The following is a 23,360-nucleotide window of genomic DNA, read 5'->3' as shown; positions in this document are numbered from 1 at the left end:
GGGGGGGGGGGGGGGGCAGGCCCCCCCTGCCCCCCCCCCCCCCCCCTGATGCTACGTGCCTGAATGAGTTCGCAAAATGGCTGCCGTTACATATTTTTTTCTGTAAGGTAGATTTAAAAAGAAAATAAAGCCTATTTTCTACGATAACCAGAATCAAAAAATCGTCCGGTGATTCTCCGACCTTTTTACTGCTTTCGCCGATGTTATTTTTTGAGTTATCCCCCTTTGGTAAACAATTATCGTCTGCAAACCAGCATGGCACCCAACCGGAAAAAAAAGGGGAAGACAGAAACAAATCGTCATACAGATGTCAGATGTAGGATTTTTTAATGTCTTAAACTGGAAGGATGATTGGAATATACAGCAAAAACGGTGAGGTAAAGTTTTAAAATACTAAAGACTGGAGTAATGCTAAAATCGTAACTCGAAGTAAAAGTTGTTGAAAAAGGGCACCGCTAGATGACCGAATGCGGTTTTAGAGTCCCAAGAAATAACAGAAAACATGCTTTTATAAACCGGAAAGCTTGATTTACTGCAAGATTCAGAGGCGGATCCAGCAATTTTGAAAAGGGGGGGTTCCAATTGATGAAAATCAATACGTGCAAAATACATTATTTGTCAATAAACAAGGCCTTTTGAACGTTTTCCGTGCGTAAATTTAATGAACATTTATCTCATCAATATCTATTTCACATTTATTTTAATATCAGAGTGCACTGCATTATTGAGCGTTTTGGTTTGGGTAAGGAAGATTTGCATAATTTCCAGCCTTAAAAAAATCCAAGTCTCCAGCAATGAGAACGTGCGTCTATGCTAGAAACACTAAGAAACCAAAAATAATTCAGACTTATTACGACAAGCTATTATAAAAGTGAATTTTTGGTAAAATTTTTTTAGGTCTTTGATGTTTAAATTCTGAACTATTTATTGACTTTGATTTCTATCGGTTGCCTTCTTAAATAAAGGTCTAAATGATAGGATATGACAAAAAATGGGGATAGGTTATCTGCTGAATAGATGGAACATGTGAAATACAATTGTACAAGCAATAGTCGTCCCAGGGTACATGATGTGACCTCTGTATAATGGGTGCGCCACATCACCCGGCACTAGTACAGATGCGATCTTATTCAGGAAAGTTTTGAAAAGTTGTGCATTTTTATTATAGCATTGAATGATTTATTTTTGACGTCGTCGTGTCAATAACTGCCGTCAGGTGAGCAGACAAATTGAATAACGCGCGTTAAATTATAAATTAGCGACACTGCTTAGTTAATTTTTTAAAAAAATTTCCACATGTTTACTCACAGATGTGAGCACCAGATGCTGATGGGGAGTACCTTTTTCGGAAAAAAAAATCGTTAGGATTTTTCATATAAGAAATACATGTACACGTACATGTAAATTACGGTGCGTTGTAAACAATTCTTTAAATCAGCAATTTTAAAAGCATTTATTTGAAATAAATACAGTATTTATATTATAAATGGGGACAACTGCCTTTAAATAGGCATTAACAGTTTTCAAAAAAATTTATATGTCCCAGAGAAAGGGGGGGTTCCGACCCCCGGAACCCCCCCCCCCCCTGGATCCGCCAATGAGATTAGTGTCTATTTGTTGAATAAAACCGTAATCAGACCGCTTCTCATCAGTCGTTGTTTGTCACTTTACAAATTCTATGTCCAATTTAATAGATCGTAAAGGAACACAATATCAACACAATTTTGGGCATACATAATGTTCAGACATTAATATCATTAAACCATAGCAAAAGTATTGATTACACAGGTACAAAGGTCAAAAAATGAAACCCGAATTTTTCGTGACCTAGGAAGAGTTGTTGTTTACATTTCAAGTAGTGTCCCTTTTTATTCAATACAAAGCCTGTACATCGCTAAACCAATAAAATTCTATGATTACTTCACTCCCAAGGATTTAATACAGAGTATTAGGCTATATATGTCTGTTTAGTCATTTTTTACTTTGTTGTTAGAAATAATTGGTCCAAAACATTCAGGTGATGACGAGACCTAATTAAGTAAACGTCGGCCATTTTGCGAACTCATTAATATTTATGGCCTACTACATTTTTTGAGATTACGATATGACGAAATTTTATTTGGTTATAAAAAAAACAACGAAATTTTAACCCAACGAAAATATGTGCCTCTATAGTACATGTATATGCTGAGTTAAACATTTAATTTTAGATAATATATAATAATTATAATATACATGTAGGTTATAGTTGATATCGACACTTTGTTAATTAATTAAAATAGCAATGAAATTCAAAATCTTAATGACACCAATTCTGCATTACGATGAAATTGGTGTGGTATCCTTTTACCATCTTTACTTACTTATTTAATCATATATTACATAAATTATATAAGATAGTCCAATCCACACTTTACAAAAGTTGTTCCCCTTTGCGGGGTCAACCCAAAGGTCAAAAGGGAAAAAACAACTTTTCTCTTCTTTATGCAACCAAGTATTTGGGCGTCCTGTGAAGAAATCTCTTGGAATTTAATTTATTCCTTCGATGTGTGGGTTGCCCCAATTTGGGGCAATAAAATTCACAGCAGAAACGGATTTCTAATGTCTAATGACGAAGTTACAGCCCTCTAAACTACAAAGGCTACTGTGAGAAATATATGGGTTTTTCCCCAAAGATGGCGGCCAAGGGACATAACTTTTGTAAAGTGTGGATTGGTCTATTAAAAGAAATGATTGAAAACATATGTTAGCCATGACAGCGAGGTAGATGACCTTTGGAATTTTTAGGTCTAATGATTTTCCATTTTTTACTTTAAACAAGTTTACTTTCGAGAGCTTGAAAATGGCCTAGCTACTGAACAGGAAGTGGAAATTTAAATTTAGTACAGTGTTTTGTTTTTTTTAGCATTTATTAAGCCTAGTTAATATCAATTTATCTATGTAAGATTCATTAATATTTATTTAAATAGGGGCCTGGTCACGTGTAGTAATCTATTTTCTTTTTTTCTTTTTTTTATATAAATGATGTATTTGAATTTCTATGTGCTGCGTCACATAAAATGACTTTGTGTGTGAATTTATTATATTACCATGTGCTTTGTTGTAGAAAATTATCATGAAATGACATCCATATAATTTTTTTTAGGCAAAAAATATGAAAAAACCGAAAATTTGTATGGACCTGAACATTTGAGCTAACCTGATTTATTTTTTTAATTCTTTTGAAATAACAATAATTATCTTAAGTTTATAAACTGTTAATATAGATAAGATTTATAATTCCATTTAGGAAAAAATTATCGAACTCTGTTCTTACTAATAATAGTAAAATGTTAAAATTCAAACGAGTTGCTGAAAATATAGTACATGTAATCAAGGTAATTAAAATTAAAATCTACCATTAAAATTTGTACAACCATCTCGTTATTTTCTTTGTGGTGTGTTTTTTATGTAGACAACCAATGGTGATTCATACAACAATTATAATTTTTGCAGCCCATTTGACGCTTGCGTCAATATGATTTCTTGTGTTTGTGTGTTTATTTGTGGTGTTTGTGGACTAACTATACGTACGAGTTAACTTTGGAGTGACGTCAGACAGCGCGAATATAAATTATAGTTATGGGCGCTCAACTCAAGACTTCGAGATTCACGAGGTTGGTAGTTGTGAAATTTGCTCGTATTTGACTAGCATTATTGCATCACACCTACGGGACCGGTATTTCGAATGTGCCATACATCGATAGCCCGTCAAACTGTACTTGCAATCTGAGTGATATGCAGAGTGATTAACAGTCATGGGATAGGCGTCGGAACCGCGGGACTTTTTTTTGTTTTGGAAGTATAGTCCCCCCCCCCCCCCTTCCCATGGATTAGGATTTTCATGATTTTGGGAATTTGTTTTTTTTCTCCCAATATTTCTGAGGATCAGTCTAGCCCCCCCCCCCACTTTCAATTTGCTTCCGACGCCAGAGCAGGGAGCATAGTAGCTGCCGGTCTCATATGTAGCTCCCGGTCTGAAAATACTGAGGAAAAAATCGGATGGACGATCTGGGAGCTACTGTGCCTCCCATAGTAAAAAAAAAAAAAAAAAAAAAACCCTCCAAGTTACGGCGCACACAAAAAGTGCGCAAGTTTTGGACAAAGGTGCCACCACTACCAATTTTTCTTCATATACCAATTAAGGACCCTCAAGGGGCAACATGAAGATTGTACATACAACATCCAATGTACATAAAACATTCAATAAACATGTACAAGAGGGAAAGGGTTCGATGATTGAAAGAGCTAGGACAGACATGAACATTTAATTAGTATATATATGTATGTTTACTACCAGTGGGTATGGGTTGAAGAGGGTGAGATGGCCAGAGGAGGGGACAGAGTTTGAGCGAGTTCACCGGGTTGCTTTAGGGCACAAACGCGCTTGACCCAGTCACAGTTTCTGAGTGGACCTGGAGGTCGGCCACCTGTGGCATAAAAAGCTCTGCATCAACCCAGCCCTACTCGTCCTGAAAACACATGAGATCAACCAGGAGAGGATCCACTGTAAAGCCCAGGGGATTTGTTGCGGGACCCACCATCCCCACTGCATTCTTCTGTGTAATTATGTAGTTAATATATTGCTGCATTACAATTTATACTTGTTTTGACTATTCTCAGAATTCTTAATCATTTTGCTTCGGGCTCATGCCTCAAAAAGCATCATGTTTTTCTGGTACTTAACTTCAGGGGCTGACAAATACATTTTTTAAGCACTTGCCCTCGGGCAAGTGGCTAGGCAAAATTTACTTGCCTTACCTCAATATCTACTAGCCCTACCAAATTCCTTATTGTGATTAAAAATAAACAATATATATATACACATAACGTATAATGTTTTTGGCCATTATTTAAGATTTTTCCACTTTTAATACTCTTCATATAATATATATATAGTTTTCTTTTAACATCTCTTCCTCTTGGTTTTCTTGAGAGTGTGTTAAAAATCAAAACTTAACATAATGATAATTAGTTGGATTTGTTGTCAAACATTTTATTAACAGTTTTGAGTGTTTTGATAATTTCTTTCACCTTGGGTGAATGTCAGAGATAATAGGTGACAAGGGCACAAGTGTTCACAACCATGGTTTCAATAAGGCCACAGAGGTGTTGAAAATAAAGGTGAAATGAATCTTCAGTGAGTTGTTTAATTTTAATTAATTAATTATCTAATCATATTAGGCCTAATATTTTTAATTTTCAAAAGTTCTAGGCTATGAATAAGAATAGCGAGTGATAACCGGCACACATCTATTTTTATCATCACTTATAGCAGCGTACATGGAGACGGTGAACACAGCTCAAAGAAGTTGAACATAAAATAAACAGCTGAAATTGCTGTTAATTAGTCATTTTATAAGTATTTATCTATTAACAGATTATAATAAAAACAGTTTTTGCAATTTAAAGCTCTAACAAAGTTTGAATTAGTATTAAACATAAACGATATTCGGATAAGTAAACACAAGAACAGTGGTACTGAAGAACAGTAGTAGATTTTTTAGCCTGTGCTGCACCTGGAAAAAAAAAAAACATGTTAAAATCCTATAGTGGTCTATAATTTAAGCACCCCTAGATTTAAAGAATTTTCTAGGAAAAAAGTGTGCATTATGTTAGGCAAAATTGGGTACTTTCATTTTCAGTACATATGGCAAGTCTGTACCATTTTCTTACTTGCCCGATCGGAAAAATCACTTCCCCTGGGCGTCAGGCAATCAGATTTGTCAGTCTCTGTTAACTGCCTCTTGCTGTTTTTTATAAAGTGTATTGCTCTAAAAAAAATTTTATTCATAATTATTCTTTTTGTTCTGTACAAGGGTAACTTTTGATACTTTATACTAGTTTCTTGATTTTTCTGAATTTCTTGTAGAGACTTGTCTACGAATTCTCCACTGGGGATTGCAGCACCCACACCTGCACATAAGCTGCGGATGGAGTCGTCTGGACCGTTATTTGAAGAGTGCAGCACTATGAGGCTATGAGCCCTACCTGAGAAGTCGCAAGTAAAATTGACATTATGAGGGAAAGATTGCTGAAGAGTACAATTATCAGTTATAGCTTTCGACTTTCTGAGAGTTGCTGTTTTTGATAGTTTTGTCCAGAACAGCTGGAGACAACCTCTTTGAGATGGAAGCATGGAGCAATTCTCATTCTCTAAAAAAGTGGGGTATTTCAAAGTTTTAACCTAGATATATGATAAAAAATCCACTGTCAAAGAATTTTTGTTACATCACTCACAGCTTTGCGCCCAATATTTCAGACTGAGGAAATTACTCAAAAAGTTACAGCAAATTAAAGATTGGTATCTTCTTTTATCTTGAAGTCTTTTGCATGGACTTACAGGAAGGAGCAGGGGTGTTTGTGGAAAGGAGGATTTTCCTCATTTCATCGTTACCAATGGGTGTCTGACTCATCCCGACCTATGAGACCTATTTAGGGTTGCCAGTTTTCTACCAGGTGTATTGGTCGCTACTTCCGTAAAGAGGTTGTGTCTGTCAGAAGTGAAGGGACATAAAGGACTTCTCGGCCCCATTCTTGTGGTAAGCCCCCGCCTTTCCTCGTTGGCCAAGTCCCAGGTTAGGATTCAATGCAGCCTGGTGTCTGCTTCAAAAGACTTTGTTCCACATTTTAGCTGTCCTGCCCAAATGAATAAGCCTGTGGGAATCTTCCTCTGCTCTACAAGATTTGTAAGTACTGTTCACCAAAAATGTGAATGTCTGTTTTGTGAAGGTGGTAAAAATTGATTTTAGAGTTACTCCCCTTAGACTAGATGTACATTTTGTAGATTTTTTATGAATACTGTTAAAATACTTGTCCTGCTTCAATTCCAATTATTTTGATACAGGTTTTATAAATACATTTTTCATCGCTCCATCATCATAGTGTTCCATGTAATTACATGTTAAACCTAACAAAATTGATGCACTGTTCAGAGTTGAATTTAATAAATTGACATAAAAGTGATTTAATGTATATTAAGTAGGGGTGTGCAATATTACTGGTATATCGGTATATTGCGTTTTTAATCCTTTCTGACAATATATTGCGATATAAAATTCAAATACCGGTATTTTACGATATATATGAATTTATAAGAAAAAAAATTAATTAAAAAAACCGAGCTGATACAAACTAATTAAGGCCAAAAAAAATTAAGCATTAGTTTCTCGGGCCAAAATTTTGAAATATTGATGAGGCAGGCAGGGATTTTTTTTTTTTTTTTTTTTTTAAGACAAAATTTACAGAGACGGTAACCCATATTTTATTCATCATCAAGCTGATACATTGGCAAAGTTTAATAATTTCTTTAAATTTGTTTTTGTTAGTTTAAACTGTCTCTGTTTCCTTTTCAAAAGTTGAGTTTTTGCAGATGAACAAACATGACAAATGGTTTATGCCCCTGCTTCATTTTGCAGCCCATCTTTCCCCTCCACAGTAATAACACAAGTCTGAACTGAAATAGGGGACTTCTTATGGCATTTCACTAGTTGAATTTGCCATATAAAAATTTATCAAATAAAGCATTCTTTTTAATCTTCATTGCCTTGAGGACAGAAATCAAGGAAAAGTAAATAAGTCATCAAAAAATTCTCAAACAATAGAATTGTCCTTTATTCCTGCTTCTAGGCAATATCACAGAGGCTTCAATTTCTGAAGATAACAGAGAAATTTCAGTGGTAGTGTTAACAGGGACCAACATAGGGCAAAGGACTAAGTGCGGTTTTATGCAATTTTTGCCCCCCAAAATCAAAGTTTTAGAATGAGCTTTTTAAATAAGGTGAAAGATAGTTAAAATCATATTGGAAATAAAGGTGTAAAAGGTTATCACCAGAGTGACGTCATAATGTAGAAATGACGTCATGAAGATTGCATTATTTTGATAAATTGATGTTTTTTAGCAAAATATGGGTGTTTTCCGATGGTTATTCGACTGGGAAACATCGAGCGCAGGCTTGCTCAAGTACCATTTTTTAGTATAATGTGTATAACTATCTGAAGAAAAACATATGTTAAAATCGCACTTGAGCAGACCTGCGCTCTATACTTCCGAATGCAAAATATAGAGCAAAAATGAGAATATCTTCATTTGTTTGCAAATTTGCGGGAATTAGGTCATTTAGGTGACGTCATAGATAAACAGGGAGTGAGCAATGATGACATTATTAAAGTTATAGGCATCCTCTTTACAATGATTTGTGAAGATTTCATTTTTATACGACACTATTTAAAAATTGGTTGAAATCGGGGGCAGATATTTGACCATACCACACATAGTCCTTTAGTTTAGGGAGACTTCACTTCTGAAATTTTCCCTCACAGAAAGATAGGGAAAAGTTTGAGAAATCAGGTGGACTTCCATTCTTTGACAATGGCATAATGCTAATGATAATACATGTACATGTAAACAAAGATTCAACCTTAATTTAAATTGGATTGGAAGCAAGTCAATTAAATATAAAAATAACCCCTAAAAAAATTAAAATCTTATCAAATTTTTTAAATTTAATTTATTAGGTGTATATTCATACATTTTGTAGATGAAATGTTTCGTAATTGTGTTGGCTAAATGACAAATAAAACCAGTCTATGTGTTTCAGTGTATTTTGGAGGTATTAGTCCAACCCTTTGACCCAATTACAACCGTCATTTAGTTGAATCTGTTTAATTTTAAAGATAACTGTAGACAAACGGTTTTATGATTATTTTAGCATTAACTTGGCAAAGTTATTAACTAATTACAAGTTACCAACTAATTATAATATCAGCACCTAAAGTTATAAACATCGGTTGTAATTTTCAGTGCACAGTATGTGGTTGCATCAACCGTATTTATAACCTCTTAAGATAAGACAGTCGCTAGTTATTAATCACAATAGGGGTTAATTTAGGCTATGAAAATGTCTTTTGAATTAGATAATTATCACTTTATTGCTTTCACGATCGTGAAATCAGAATACAGGGCAACTTCAACCTCACTTTCTGAGGAAATTCTGGCGAAGTTACCGACCACAATGCGAGTACTTATATTTACATAAACTTGTATTTAGCCCAAGTAGCACCCTATGTTGGTCACTGGGTACATGTTTCAGATAAAATAACGTTTTCACTGACAGAGACAAGCTTTATTCTCAGCGTTTGTTTACATTGATTCCATAATAGAGAAAACCGATAATGATAAGATATGAAAAATCCGGAAAAATAACGATAAAAAAGTTTGATGCGGCGATAATTTTACTGATGCGGCGGTGCCTGAGAAACAAATCATTAATTTTTTTTGGCCTAAAGTGTTCCAAACTCGCCCTGACATAGACAAGGCACCGGATGTAAATTAACGATAGTAACCATGTTTGTATATGGTAGGCGTGTGTGAATACGGAAGAGGATCAGGTTATTAGTATTATTCATTTTTTCTCTCTAATTGAAGTTATCATTGAAAACATTAGGATAATATGAAGAATTACTTAAATGTTAAGCGTTACCTGATTTTCTCGTGTGTTTTTTTTTCATTTCATTCAAGTCAAAAGTTGTATTTTCTTGGAAAAGGGCAATTTGTCGTTACGGTTTGAATAGCATTAACATTGTTTATTTAAAATGGCTGACGAAACAACTATGTGATTTGTAGGCAAATTCTCGTGGAAATATTTCTTTATTTCTACAGTTTTTTTTTAGTAAAATTAATTCATAAGTAAATAGTTGTTATGTGTTAATCCTCTCACGGAAGTTGTTGCGAAGGGGATATATCATTGCTTGTTAAGGGGACAAGAGATTAAATTCATCCGATTTACATCAAATTTTGGACAAATTTTCCCAATTACTTTGAATGGAACTAGTCCAGTTTTAAGAAGATGAATACTTGTGTCATATTTCATTTATACTCCGATCTAAGTTATTGGCATATATGCTAAGTGTATGCCCTGTCTTACAACAAATCATTCCTAAATAATGCATCTCCCACATAATGATTCATGTCACTACTGTAAATTCGCGTTAATTTAGGAATTTACAGTAAGGGATGCTTTGCTTAGCGCTTTCCTTGTTAAATATAAACTCATGTGCTATAGAACCTAATTAGAATATTGCAAAGTAATTGAAACCCCTGGATTTTGATTACATTTATAAGTTTATATATGAAAATATCAAAGTTTATGTATTTGCAATACATTGCAATAAATCGCAATATTCAGAGTATGATATTGCAATACATGTATATCACAATACGGTTTTTACTGGCAATACCCAACTCTAAATTATAAAGATGTTCAATTGGCCAAAGCTAATTAGGGCTTTTCAACTTTCGGTCGAAAAGACCTATTGTTATTCTGATGTTTATTATTATTCTTTTTCTCGACAAAGTTTCGTCAGCGATTTTTTGAAAATGGAGAAACACATTAAAACATTTATGCAATAGTCTTATAGCACTTATAAATGACACGCGTATGTAAGGTTTTGGACTTCCGGTTCCGGCACTTCCGGTTTTGACAAGGTAATTCTAACAATTCATTGAAACACAATATGTTTATCATTGTTTGAGTTAGAGCATTCCAATTTAAGAATTAAATATATTTTGTCTAACTGTACACAATCATAAGCGTTGGTATTTCTCTATATCTAACCGTTTTTTGAGATATTAGTGCTCAAACTTGGAAAAAAGGGGGGATGATAAACAAAAAATTTAAAAAAAACCGTAAGAATTTTATAAGACGCCTACACATTGCTGACATTGAAGTAATTAACATATATTCCAAGTTTCATTAAAAAATATTGAGTACTTCCAGTTAAATGAGTCAATGAAAAATTGTCTAGTATGGGAGTTTCAGTGTTAAACTAAAATCACGCGTCGTTCGTTTTCTCAAAAAGTTTTCAAGCAAATATTAGAAAATTTCATTCGAATAATAACACACACAATGCGCAGACCGGAAAAGTTTTTGGGTATGCAGTTTGAAAAAATAGGGGTTCTGCAGGGGTCAACGTTCAAAACAGCCCTTTAGCTGTAGGGTGATTTCACCATGCATCGGACACCTATGGATTTTTCCCTTTGTTCATGCATCAAATATCGTCCAAATACAAATAAAACTTGTTTTAAAAGTTACAGGTTTTCCCCTTGCATAATTATTGGAGAAAAAATTGTGAAATTGTTAAAAATGTAGAAAATATAGCAAATTAATAAAGTGTTGAACTGTTTCACCATGGATCGGACAATATTTACCAAGCATCGGACAACTACAGCAGTACAGTAGAGATTAAAAATAAAAACATTTTCTGGTTTTAATGCACAAATACAAAGGTTCGGGAAAATTAATTAATTCAATTGCTATTCAGATTTCTTTTAATGTAAATCCTCAAATATACATATAGGAATTTAGACTAGTGCTTCTGTTTAAAGAAATATTTATCAAAAGGGGTTCTTTATCGTGCCAGCTCCTACAGGAACTTTGGACTACAAAGGCTGTGTATGTAAAACTCGATTTTTAAGTGGTCTGAGGAAAATGTTGTATCAATTATTTTTCAGAATTTTATTTTACTTCACATTTAAAGTAAAAAGGAATGAAAAGAAAAAGAAAGTGCCCAGTTAAAGGAATGGGCACATAAGCTCCATATTATTAGAAGAAATCATGCAGTGAAAACTGTCCGATGCATGGTTAATTTGTGTCCGATCCATGGTGAAATGAACATATGGTGCAATAATGACCTTGACATTAATTGTTCAAATTTCTTGGACTTATTTTAATCAAATTTTGTTTCAAAACTTACTTCTTTCTAATTTTTTTACGCAGAGAGTGCATTTTCACTAATTCACAATCAAACGCACAACATTCAAATAATGCTTTAGTGTAAAATTTTCGTAACTTAATTTTCAATAATGGCGTATTTGATGTCATTTTACGATGCCTATATTGCTATTTCTTTGACAATGTGACTGTCAAATTCTTAACAATGATAAAGTTCATTTTTTCTAATTCAAGAATATACGAAACAACACATGAGCGCATGCACATTTATTTGTATAGTTATAAACAAAGTTGTCCGATCCAAGGTATGTGTCCGATGCATGGTTAATTCACCCTAACTTTTCTATAATTCATCCGATTATAAAAATCTTTTCAAATTGAAGTTAGAAACAAAAAGTTCTTTTTTAAAAATTGTGGTCCGAGGGGCCACTTTTTGACTTCTAAACTGGGTTTATACGGCCTAAAAATGACTATTCACTGTCAGAAAATCTAAAACCACTCCTGAAGAGTTATTTTGAACGACTTTGACCTTTACCTTTTGACCTTGACCTTTGACCTCTTAGAACTACTATCAGGGCTCTACATTAACTTTTTTTCCTACTTGTCCATTCGGACAAGTGACCAAAACATTTACTTGTCCGAACTTCAACTTCACTTGTCCGAAAAATTTTCAATATTAAAGATCAAATATTGTCAATTTGAAAACTACAGTACTCTATTACTAAAATAAAATCATTTATTGATTAATACTCTAGCTATAATTAATAACCTGACTTTTTAAATGGAAACTTAAAGTGTCTTTCCTATAATTATGTAGGCCTACATGTATTTGTTCTATATAACATTAAACATGATTTGTCAGCTGTAGCTTTGTCATGGCAAATTACAAGACATCTTAAATTTAGCATCAGGTTTAAAAATACATGTAACTGTTATATTGATTTCTCAGCTGTTTTTTAAACTAAACATGGAAAGTCATCATAGTCTATCAATGATGAATGAAACCTAAAATAAGTTACATTTCTTTCCATAATCCTTTATCTTTGCTACCTTTTCTTCCTTTCTTTTTCTTAACATATGTGTTTGGTACTTTGTAAGAACTAAGATCCACACCTTGACAGTTGTTTGAAATTAGTAAACTTCAATCCTGATCAAGAGTAACTCAATTGCATTGCAATTTGATGTCGGGATCGAAATTCAAAATAACTAATTGATAAACTTATAACGAGACTACGGATAAACTTATCACAAAACTTTCTTTTCTTTTTTAAATGTTGGAGACTTCTTAATATAAAAAATGCACTTGTCCAGTCGGACAAGTGGCCAGCAATATTCACTTGTCCGCATATTTTTTTAACTGGTACCGGACAAGCGGACAAGCGTTAATGTCGAGCCCTGACTATGTTATAAGAATGTGCAACATACCTATACCAGTATATCAGTTTCATTAATACGTACAATTCGGTGAACTTAAAGCCCCTCCCCCTTTCTCTATATTGGTTGAATCCCTATATTACCTTGACATGTGATGATTGACTTTGAAATCCATCATTTCTAATCGAAATCACAACCAACAAAGTGTTACAAAGTCTGACACTCTGCTGCGTCGATCCAGACCACATTTTGGACCATGCCTCTGAATAAATATTCCAGCTCCTGACCAGTAAATTTTTTAAGAACTAAACGGAACTTTGAAGGATTGTTACTTACACCTTAATCTAAATGTCTGCTAAATTTAAAACGAAATGGTACCGTAGCTATTGAAGAAAATAATCAACTCCAGCGGCATCAAACCATCATCCCGAGAAACGAAAATTCAACACTTCGATATTTGTATCTAATAAATTCATGCTCAACTTACAATAAAAATCTGTGTTTGCATTTCTATCAGCAACCTATGACATTGCTTTGTGAAGTTCTAGGAAGGATAACTCTATCTTTCTTGACCCCAATTTTATTTGAATTTTGTTTACATTTTCTCTCAGCTTGGTTTTTTTTTTTTCTTAGCCGACTTGGCTGAAATAAATGACTGACCTGAATTCATTTTAGACTTTTCCGTTCCTGTAATCCACAAATGCACGGTAAAGAATTTGACCTGGCGTGTTTATTTTTTAGCCAAAGCTATCCGGCCACATTGTTTTCATGCAGCACTGATTTTTTTCTTAAATAAAATGCTGTCATTTTAACCAGTCATGTAACACCTATCCATTCACTATGAATCTCAATCCTCTATAACCGCGCCCGCGTGGCTTAGATCCGCCGTGTTTACATTGTGGAAAAAGTATTCTATTGCGTCACATCACATTCATTCAATTGACATTAGATTAAAATTTTAACATCCATATTTCCCTTCAAATTTGTGGAACTGTAGTACAAGTCGAAAAGCATTCTGTCTTTTTGTTGAAGACAAAAACAGATCTAGTGTTAAATTGTTTTTATCCTAGTTTAGAAAATATGAATGACTGCTTCAGTTTTTGGTCTAGATGACTTCCCATTTCACTTTTAGAGACATCTTGCCTTGATCTAAAGAGATGGTATTTCTCTGGCCGCAGGACCATTTCCTTTCTCTCGGATGCAGATGGGGGGGGGAATGATGACCAGTTTGGTCATTTCAGAAGACAACCTTTTGTATCTGACAGGTATGTCAGCTAGCTGGTAACCTCTTTTCCCTTGTTATGTGGTACATAATTTGGTTTGAATTCACAAGAATGTACTCTGACTCTTAAATTTTGGCAATCATGATTTAAATTGAGGCTTTTCTGAATGTAAGTTCCAATTTCTTAACTAATTGCTGATGATGTTTCACACTAGAAAGACTACCGATTAGTTGATATGCTGTTTCCAAAAATTGGGCATTTGTTTATATGTGAAGGATTTACGTAGCAAAAAATGGAGGTTCCTGCTATCAGTTTATGCTCTGCCAAGTTGGGGGGGGGGGGGGTTAAAGTTTTATCCCTTTTATTAACTGCAGGGGTTCAGAGATAAGAGATGGTTGACTCATCAGCTTAAGTTTTGATCTTCGAAATCTCTATTGTATTTGAGATATCAGTGTTTGAGATATCGAAGTTCAACTGTAAATGTGATGATGTTTCACACTAGAGAGACTACAAATAAGCTGTTATGCTGTTCCCAAAATTAGGCATTTGTTAACATGTGAATGATTTATGTAGCAAAAGATGGTGGCACTTCTTACCAGTTTATGCTGGGGGGGGAGGGTAAAAGTTTTATTCCATATATTAACTGCATATTTTAGTTATTACATGAAATCTGGATAGCATCCACCCTTATTAAAAAATGTGATCCAATTTGCTCATATTGGCTTTGAATACATAACAACAAAACATTTTCATTCAAATTTTACATGTATTTAATTTGTTACAGTCATCAAAAGCAGTCAGTTCATCTAAGAATACTCGGATCTCACTGTCAGTCCAATCTCATCATTTGCCGAGGGAGACAGCCTCATACTTTGATGATCACAGCATAAATTGATATCAAGATCCAGGACTCATGTTTAACACACAATGAAAGGTATGTATAAGGTTCACAAAAAACATAAATTTGACAAACTCTAAGGTGAGTAAAATTATATAATAAGTAATAATGTATTATACTTGGAAATGGCTCTTTCATCGTTCAAAGTAAATGACGTGCCTAAAATCTTATGATTCATCATACTAAAATCCAAAATAGATTATTACTTGTTTTGAAATGCCTCCCACCTAATTGAAATACTCCCAGCTGGTAAAATTTTATCTGATTCAGCGAAAAAAAAGATTTTTTTTTATATATAAATTTTTATTTTTTACGTAATTTTTATAAATTAAACTTCAAGTTTGAAAAAAAAAAAAAAAATCTCCTCCCTTTCTTCTGGGTCAAGAAACCTTCAGGTGGCAATTCGAAACAAACATTTTTTAAAGAATGGCCTAATGTGATGTACATGTACATGCCAGCATTTTTTTGCCATACTAGACTTTGACCCGTGTGTGCATGGGTTGACATTTTATATGATATCCGACATTTATGGAAAAATCAAATTACACTAAAACGGAATTTAAACAAAACTAATATCAATTTTGACTACAAAAAAAGTGAAAATAAATTCATTGAAATAAATTTTTGAACCATAAAATAAAATGAATTTATTTTCACTTTTATGTAGTCATAATTGATATTAGTTTTGTTTAAATACTGTTTCGTTTCAATTTTTGGTTTGGTTTTGATTCGTTTCGTTCTATTTCGATTTCGTTTTGCACTTTACAGCCGCGCCCCCCCCCCCCCCCCCCCCCCCCATTTTCTCCCTGGAAAAAGAAATCTATCTGTTCCCTCTAAGTCAAGGGTATGTTTTCTCCAGTGTTTGATTTCTCCTAATTCCTTTCTGCAAGCCATCTCTGTTATTCGTTTTGCATTAACATATTTTAAGCTCATTTGAGCTGAAAGCTCAAGTGAGCTATTCTGATCCCATTTTGTCCCTCTGTCTGTCTGTAAACTTTTTTACATTTTTAACTTCTTCTCTAAAACTGCTTGGCCAATTTAAACCATATTTGGCACAAAGCATCCTTATGGGAAGGCAAATATATTAAATTGCAGAAATGAAAGAACGATTTTTATTCAAAGCAGAGAAAATCTCAAAACTGTAGAAACTACTGGGTCAAATTCAATGCAATTCAAGATAAATAATCCTTATGCAAAGGAAAATATAAATTGCAAAGATTAAGGGCCAATCTTTTTCCGAATTTGAGTTATTACAAAAAAAATAATTGGAAAGGGTGGGCTTCGATCAGTTTATAACTTGGGGTTCGGTATTTCATCTCTCAAAAACTTCTTTGAAGCGGCCATTTTGAACGTATGAGAAATGGGTCAATCTGACAAAAATGAATTTGGTTGTTGTGGAACAGTTTGTGTGTGAAAGGAATATTTGAAACATGCAAGATACATTAATGCCGATTTTGTGAAGTAAATTGAGATTAAAAATTCCAATGCGTTGACATTTCACCTTTGAAGGTGGTTTTAGCTTGTTTTGATTTTCGTTTTGTTTTCATGAATTACGGTTTGTAACTTAGGGGAACTATCACCTGTATTTTGTAATTTTTACGTATCAATCAAACATAGACATCGGTTAATAAGACAGCTGACTGTTTTCTTGCGGAAATTAAGATACATTAACAGGTATGGTACATCAACAACTAAAAAACAAATTCTAATGGTAATATGGTATGGTCTTTGCGTAATAATTGATTACTGCAATGTGTTTTAGGCTAGTTGTCAGTATTTTCTCCTGTCTATTCAGTCCAAACGGAGATTTATATTGTTGATGGAAATGCAAAATGTGTGTACATGTAGCAGAGACATAAATATTGTTAGCTCCCCTTATGTGAAATATACAGAGAAAAATCTAAAAAAAATATTCTTCTCAAATATCAATTGGCAAGAAAAGCTGTAACTTGTGTGGAAGCATCCTGAGGTAGTGTAGATTCAAGTTTGTCCAAACCATGATCCTCGGGGTATGGATGGGCCACAATGGGGGATCAAATTTTTAAATATTAGAAATATATAGAGAAAAATCATTAAAAATCTTCTTCTCAAAAATCAGTCATCCAGAAAAGCTTTAACTTGTGTGGAAGCATCTTCAAATTTGTTCAAATCATGATACCTGGGGATAAGGTGGGGCCACCATGGGGGGATGACATTTTTACAAAGGAATACATAGAGAAAAATCTTTTAAAAAATTTTCTTCTCTAAAACCAAATGGCCAGAAAAACTAACTTGTGGAAGCAAATTTCAGGTAGTGTTGATTCATTCTACAGTAAAACACAGTTATAGCGAGCACGCTTATAATGAATTGACACTTTATATAATTACTAATATGCAAGATTTTTTTGAGAGTGGTAATACTCAATATGTGATATAACTATGAAATCATCTAGTTACAAAAGGGGCTGAATATAAGAACATGGGTAGAAAATTTTGAAAATCTTTTTAATACAGGATCTGTTTTACTCATTCATTGTCACAATAACTTGGGTATATGACTTCATGAAGCAGATCTTATTATACCCCCGCAAACGAAGTTTAGGGGGGTATATTGGTTTCACCCTGTCTGTCCGTCCGTCCGTCTGTCTGTCTGTCCGTCTGTCTGTAGACGCAACTTTGTCCCCCCTATAGAATTTTTATTACTGCATGGAACAGTTTGAAAATTTGTACATATGTTGAACACCATCTGAAGATGTGCACCTGCAAATTTTTTTAAGATCGGACAAGATTTAATGATTTTATGACAGTTTTCATTTTCCTTATTCTATATATTGTACACTAATGTTGAAAAGTAAGGGAGGTAATCCTTACAGATTTTATTAATTAATTAATAGAAAACACTCTAAAATATATTTATATAAATACATCCAGATGGAGTTTTTTGTCTTTATGTCTTAATTAATAAAAAAAAATTATTTTTTATAAGTATTCTATCAATTGACAATGCAAAGTTTTTGTTTGTCAATGATAAATTCTTAGGAGCTAATAAGAACATCAAAGACAAGTGTGGCTGAATTCATTTGTCCCAAGGGAGCCATTATCTGAGCCATGGTTCAGATGGAGCATGTGTTTAGGGGAAATTGATAATCTGTAAAGTGGGTGATGGTTTTGGGGCTATTTTAAAACTGTTTCATGTAAACCAAAAGGTCTATCATTATAAGGAAATAAATAATATAATTATTAATAAAGAAGTTAAACTATTTTTAGAGGTTGTTTAAATTTATTTGTCAAGTAAATTGATGAAGTGACCCTATTGGGCATTAATTTAAATGAAATTCAAAATTACTGATATGATTGTAGTGTTTTGGCAATTTTAAAATTGTTTGTAATATTAAATTTTCTTTTTTTTACATATTTTTACATAGTATGGTAATTATGGTAATGTTTTGGGAGTTTATTAAATTTAACAAGTTCATCAAAGAAAATCATAGTCCTATGGGATCAATTTTCTGATATGGAGTTCCATTGTGCCATAGGAGAAAGTGAGGAAAATTTGAAACAACTAATTGCATCTGTCAAGACTCTTATTAGAAAGATATTGAAAGTTTTATCAACAGAAGAGCATTGCTTGGCTACCGGTATTTCTACTATTCACTGCAAAGGGAGGGAATATTGTCATTTTGTTGGTTTTTCTTTAAATCAATTAAATTAAAAAAATATATCATCAAATACATACATTTGTAAATGTATTACTGTTATAGATATGTATTTACAGTGAAATTCTGACAATTTTGATTTTAATTTTTCTTTGTTAACTAATTTTTTTTTTTTTTTTTACAATTCTAGAAATTTTTTTTTGTATGTGTTCCAAACCTTTATTATTCAATTCAATTATTTGTCCCATTTGAAAATAGCCTAGCGGGGGTATTAGTCCCATTAGGACAGTTCTAGTTATGTTTAATGTTGCTCAGGGGAGTGATGTGGCCCATAGACCTCTTGTTTACCCTTTAAGCCACCGATATTTATGCCCCCCTTCGAAGAAGGGAGGGCATATTGCTTTGCTGCTGCCTGTCAGTCGGTCGGTCTGTCGGTCGATCCACCAACAGTTTCCGTTCATTTTCTTCGCAGAGGATTAACATATTGAAATGAAATTTGGTATACAGGTTTAACATGATAATATCTAGGTCAAGTTCGATATTGGGTATGATCGAGCAATTTTTCGACAGAGTTATGGCCCTTGGACGTAGAAAAAATCTAGTTTTTTGCAGTTTCCGCTTATTTTCTTCGCAGAGGATGAACATATTGAAATGAAATTTGGTATACAGGTTTATCATGATAATATCTAGGTCAAGTTTGATTTTGGGTATGATCGAGCAATTTTCGACAGAGTTATAGCCCTTGGACTTAGAAAAATTCAAGTTATTTGAAGTTTACGTTCATTTTCTTTGTGGATGTTTCCATAGGAGGGGGGCATAAGTGTTTCACAAACATCTCTTGTTTAATAAATGTCTCAATTTTGTGAAGTATTTTTATGAATTACATTACATTTCAAGCTGTTAAGTTTAGCTCCAATATCAGCAGCAGCTGATAATAACTATTATAATTGTTTTAATATTTATAAAAAATGGGATTGCATAGACACTAGAAAAATACAGGTATGTACATTTGAGTCTTGTTTTTCTGCTGGATGAAAGCCTTGAAAAATTGCAATTGCATTGGTTTGTTAAGTCTTTTGGAGGGGGGGGGGGGGGGGGGGGGGTCATTAAGATTATGGAATCGATTCAATAAGGAGGCTCCATCTTTGTGAAATTGTTCAACAAAATGGAAAATGTAAGGGCCACAAAATGGGGTCACATTACTGGTATTTCTAACTGCCAACTATTGAAATAAAGCCCAAAGCCCGCAACTACTAAACAGGTTTTATCGGATCCAATTGCGACATTTAAGTTTGAAGCAAAACTTGACTTCTTAAACATATATCTAGAGCAGGAGAACAAAAGACCAGGAGACGGAGATTGAGAACAAGATACTGTAGCAGGACATATTTGTAACCACTACACACAATGTGTTCTGTAATTGGATAGCTTTAAAAAATTTAAACTGACATTCCCCTTAATATGGGACTGTCAGATAGGTGCAATACAAAATTTAGGGTTTGCTTATTGGGGTATTGAAAGCCAACTATTTAAAAAATGATTTTTTTTCAATATAGGTGTTCAATTTATGTGATATATCGAATTTTAAGTTTTTTAGATGTGCTTGTTGTTGGATTATATACCCTGTTGTTGGTGACAGGAAGTTCATTCCAGTGTAATATGACAGCTTTTAAATTTACCCTTGCAATCTCGTGGATTTATCTTCATTGGGCATACTTGCCAACTGACCCAATTTCGTCGGGTCGAACCCGATTTTTCAACCCTTCACCCGATTATTTTTTATGACCCGGCGGGTCATGCTTTTCACCCGATTTTTGTCGAACAACCCGAAAATCTTCCGATTTCCAGATTACGTTGCGCGTTTGACTTCCAGTTATGAACCAAACTGAGCTTGGATTTACGTAACGCGTAAACAATGCCGATGGCTATAACATACACATTTAGTGTAATTATTATCGTGAGTTGTTTTGACTAAGCGAAAGTTTAAATCATTAAGTGTGATGGCTTCCATAAGAAAAGGTCTTCATCGGGCCAGTGGAATCAAAATCAAAAAAAAGAAAACGATATTTTTGTACCTATCAACATATCTGGGAAAGTGAATTCCCATAGGTAAAACAAAGTAATCGAGTACAAAACGAGGCTTTTGCGTTCTATGTAACGCACATTTGAATATTTGGTTTTGTGCCCAAAATGATCTGACTAAACATTCAAAAACGCTAAGTCATGTGTAAAATGCTTTTTAATACACAAAAGTCTTCCAAGTCACTTACAACTTTCATGCCATCATTTACAGAGTTCAAAAGCAAGGTTAATGTAGCAGAAACTCTTTTTGCATTTTTTTTTCCAGCTGAACACAACCTACCATTTTCTGTGTCAGATCACTTTACAAAATTCAAAATCAGCAACTGTTAGACAAAATGCTTCTTTGCAATAAAGTATTACACATAAGTTTTAACACGTATTTCTATTGTATATACCTATGAAATGCATGATAAATATGTCGTGAATGTTGTTACGCGCTATGACCAGATTTTTTACTTTCCAAATCTGGTCATGACCAGATTTTAACATGTTGGAGGTTGGCAAGTATGTCATTGGAATGTTAAATACACAAAGTAAGGTAAGAATTTTGTGTCCAGAACTAGTCTTCCTTTATAACAAAAAATTAAACATGTTATTTTAAGGTACCTCACTACACCCAGACGTATGCTTTTTATGACACTATGTCACAAGATGGCAATTTAAATGTTTTGTAAAAATGCTTATATCGTTCTATTGGGTTGTATATCGTCGTAGCTCAGTGGCTAAAGTATTGGGCTTCTGAACTGCAGATCATGAGTTCCAATTGGCCTGGAGCTTTTGTTCATGTTAACTGAATTAAATTTTTGAAAATATAATTTTTTATCCAAAATTGCACATTTTTTGCCTATTTGACTTAAATACTTCTTATCCACTAAGAAATCTCTCATAATCAAGTAATTTTCTGCAGATTTGACTCTAAGCTACTGGTATACTGGAGACACTTATCCTCTGGCATTCTGCCCTTACCTGGACTTACTATGCGACACATATGCCCTGGACAATAAAGCCCCCCCCCCCCCCCCTACCCCTGATAATCATCTTATACAGGATCTATTGTAATATATTGTCCAGATATTTTATATATGACTCCATTAAGCTGCTTTTCATAGCTGTTGTTGCTCAGGTAGTCAATGTAGCCCATGGGCCTCTTTTTTCTTTTTTTTTTAAATTTTAACTCGTACATTGAGAAACATTCATATTCATTAGAGAATATATGCATGAATATTTGCAAGGTCGTATGCATGACTTTCATTAAGTTTCAAGCCATAACCATTGGGAGAAGGAAGGGACAAAACTGGAGTTTACATTAATTATAGAACCATGTAGAAAAATCTGTTGAAGGCTACATTAATTTGTGAAAAATCAATACTGAATCTGGGAAGCTAGCATGAAGAATGAAGTTTCAAGCTAAAATAATTCATATAGATTTCCTTTGGATTAAAAAAGTGGGCCAGAGTTGGGAAATTTAAAATAATGTGTTACCTTTAAATATATAATGTATGTGTATGTGTATATGTACACTGGCAATTCTTTTTTCCTGTAACATGACGTTATTTCAGTACTATATAGATATCAAATTCTTCATAGGATACTGTTTTTGTAAGTTAAAACCTGTATGTAGTAATGTGAAACTTTTTAAACAAGCTGCTATTTAAACTTTTTTATAGGGATTTTTGGACTGGATATTTGGTCATGCAATATTGTTCTGTTACAGTTAAGTTAGCAAGTTGGAGCTACATGGGTTTTTGTCATGTATCGATCCTTAATAGACACTTTCTTTGGGATTTATCAATACAGGTAAGACTTTTGTGTCCAGCACAAGCTTCCAGCCCCCCCCCCCCCCCAAAAAAAAATAATATTGAACTTAGAGAGTAAGGAATATAAACTAAATTGGAATTATGAATAAAGTTAAATGTCAATCCTTATGCTTGTTAAACTTTTATATCTATTCAAGTTATCTTTAAATTTGTCAGTTTAAAAAAGAAATGATGAATCCAAAACGAAATCTCTCTCTCTCTCTCTCTCTCTCTCTCTCTCTCTCTCTCTCTCTCTCTCTCTCTCTATTGTGACTACAAAAGCTTTTAACTTAATGAAAAAGATTTTGTTCTTTTCAGATTTTCTTACATAAGTTAATATTGATGAATATGTTAATCATACTGAGGCCAATTCTTACATAGCTTACTAAACAATGAAACACCTATGTGAAAGTTGTCCACTATATCCATGCAGCTGGACTACAGTTAGAGGTCTCAACACCCCAGAGGATGGGTATTTTTTCTTGTAAACCCCAAGGACTTAGACCCAGAGGATGGATTCAGTAAAGAGTGACCTACTCTTGAATTACACAGAATACTCAAAAAATCATTCTCGGATATAT

At 33.7% G+C, this 23,360-nt stretch overlaps 1 long non-coding RNA gene across 2 annotated transcripts; it reads left to right on the top strand.

Moving 5' to 3' along the window:
- Positions 1-3,584: 3,584 nt before the first annotated feature.
- On the top strand, positions 3,585-15,308 carry LOC105317483 (uncharacterized). Of its 2 annotated transcripts, none has more exons than XR_010714021.1 (3): positions 3,585-3,656; positions 5,912-6,728; positions 15,153-15,308. It is a non-coding gene; the product is annotated as an uncharacterized lncRNA (long non-coding RNA). The 2 variants fall into 2 exon arrangements; XR_010714019.1 differs by lacking the exon at positions 3,585-3,656 and adding an exon at positions 3,949-4,602.
- The last annotated feature ends 8,052 nt before the right edge of the window (positions 15,309-23,360 follow it).

The sequence above is a fragment of the Magallana gigas genome, chromosome 1 (assembly GCF_963853765.1).
Source record: "Magallana gigas chromosome 1, xbMagGiga1.1, whole genome shotgun sequence".
Classification (NCBI taxonomy): Eukaryota; Metazoa; Mollusca; class Bivalvia; order Ostreida; family Ostreidae; genus Magallana; species Magallana gigas.
Note: the sequence above shows the minus strand (reverse complement) of the source record. Positions and strands in the feature narration are given on the sequence as shown.